At 38.4% G+C, this 2,237-nt stretch overlaps 1 non-coding gene across 1 annotated transcript; it reads right to left on the bottom strand.

Annotated features, from left to right (window-relative positions):
• Window positions 1-481: 481 nt before the first annotated feature.
• Window positions 482-588, bottom strand: LOC128291251 (small nucleolar RNA R71). The gene has a single exon (XR_008281027.1). It is a non-coding gene; the product is annotated as a small nucleolar RNA R71 (small nucleolar RNA).
• Between the last annotated feature and the right edge of the window lie 1,649 nt (window positions 589-2,237).

The raw sequence follows: 2,237 nt of genomic DNA, 5'->3' as shown, positions 1-2,237 counted from the left end.
ATAGAGGAAGAGCACAAGGACGATACCAATATTACCAAGGAGATGGTTGAAAATTGAAATAATCCGCTACCTCTTGTGGTTGCTGTGAATCCTGTAAATCAGAATCCTACTCCTCGTACTATGTATGACTATGCCAAGCCTAATTCAGTGGGGGGCTGAATCGAGTATTGTTAGACCTGCTATTGTTGCAAATAGCTTCGAACTGAAGCCGAACACCATTCAGATGATCCAACAATTTATTCAGTTTGATGATTTGCAAGATGAGGATCCAAATACTCATTTGGGTAACTTTCTAAAGTACCGTGATACTTTCAAAATTAATGGTGTTTTTTATGATGTCATTCGCCTTCGATTATTTCCCTTCTCATTGAGGAATAAAGCTAAGAAGTGGTTGAACTCTCTACCACAAGGGTCCATCACTACATGGGAGTAAATGACCGAAAAGTTTCAGTTAAAATACTTTCCGCTGGCCAAGACATCAAAGTTGAGGAATGATATCTCTTCCTTTGTGCAAATGGACTTAGAAACCCTATACGATACAAGGGAGAGGTATAAGGATTTATTGAGAAGGTGCCCTCACCATGGGTTACCCTTATGGTTACAAATTTAGACTTTTTACAATGGTTTGAAGCCCTTAACTAGACAACTGATCGATGTAGCTACCGGGGGTACCCTAAATAACAAAACACCTGAGGATAAAGCCAACAAAATCCGCTGGTGTTTTTAACCTCGACACGGTCACCATGTTATCAAACAAGGTAGAGCTCTTAAATAAAAATATTGATGGTTTATGTGTTGCTACATAGGTACATCTGGTGATGCAGTGTGACACAAGTGGAGGAGGAATGAATAATCTAGAAAGCCTAGCCTACGGCCCTAGTACTATGAACGAATAACTCAACTATATAGGTAACAATTCTAGACTTCAGAACAACCCTTATAGGAATACTTACAATGCAGGTTGGAGGAACCATCCCAACTTTTCTTGGGGTGGTCAAGGCAATCAAAGACCACAACCCCCTCTAGGCTTTCAACCACTTTACCAGCAAGAAAAGAAGCCGAACCTTGAGGAGATGTTGACAAAATTCATCTTGGTGTTAGAAACACATTTCCAAAACACTGAAAGCGCTTAAAAATCAGCAAGCGTCAATTCAAGGGCTCGAGAATCAAATAGGTTAGCTTGCTAAGTTGATCTCAGAAATACCACAAGGTAGCTTGCCTAGCAACACTGAGACTAACCCAAGAGAGTAGCTCCATGCGATTACTGTTTGATATGAAAAAGGGTTAGTTGAGTCTAAACCATAACCAAGCAAGAAAGCATGGTAAGTAAAGAAAGGTGGATGAAAACTAGACTAAACAAAAATCGATGAGTAAAGAATATACACCTCGTGTGCGACACCCCAACGCGACAAAGAAAGACCGCTCAAATGAACAATTCGGTAAATTTCTTAGCCTTTTGAAAAATTTGCATGTTAACTTACCATTTATTGAAGCTCTTTCGCAGATGCCCAACTCAGTAAAATTTTTAAAAGAGCTTCTTGCAAATAAACGGAAGTTAGATGATTCGTCACACGTGGAGTTGAATGCAGTTTGGTCGGCTATTTTGCAGAATAAACTACCCAGTAAATTAAAAAATCAAGGGAGTTTTACTATTCCTTGTTTAATTTTTAGTTTAGTTGTTAATAATGCTTTCGCTGACTTAGGGGCAAGCATTAACGTCATGCCCTATAAAATGTTTAAGCAACTAGGTCTTGGAAAACCCAAACAAACTAGGATGAGTATTCAATTAGTGGATAAAACTATTAGATTTCCTAGAGGTATCATTGAAGATGTGCTTGTAAAGATTGAAAAATTTATATTCCCAGTTGACTTTGTTGTTTTAGACATGGATGAGGATGGTGACGTACCTTTAATTTTAGGACGCCCTTTTTTAGAAATTGTTAGAACTATCATTGATGTTGGTATAGGTGAACTCACACTTCGTGTAGGTGATGATACGATCATGCTTCAAGCTCATGATTCCATTAAGACATCAAGTTATAAAAATGATTCTATAAATCCTGTTAATAATACTAATCATGTAGTTCAACCCTCTTTCTAGGAAACACTTTCAAGAAGCAAAATGAGCCACATTCTAGTTCATGCTCCATCAATGGAACCCTCTATGAAAGACGAATGCTACAGATAGGTGAACTAGACGAATGGCAGACTTATGTCAAGGAGGAGCAGAAGCAGCA

The sequence above is a fragment of the Gossypium arboreum genome, chromosome 3 (assembly GCF_025698485.1).
Source record: "Gossypium arboreum isolate Shixiya-1 chromosome 3, ASM2569848v2, whole genome shotgun sequence".
NCBI classification, from domain to species: domain Eukaryota; kingdom Viridiplantae; phylum Streptophyta; class Magnoliopsida; order Malvales; family Malvaceae; genus Gossypium; species Gossypium arboreum.
This window is presented reverse-complemented; position numbering and strand designations above follow the sequence as displayed.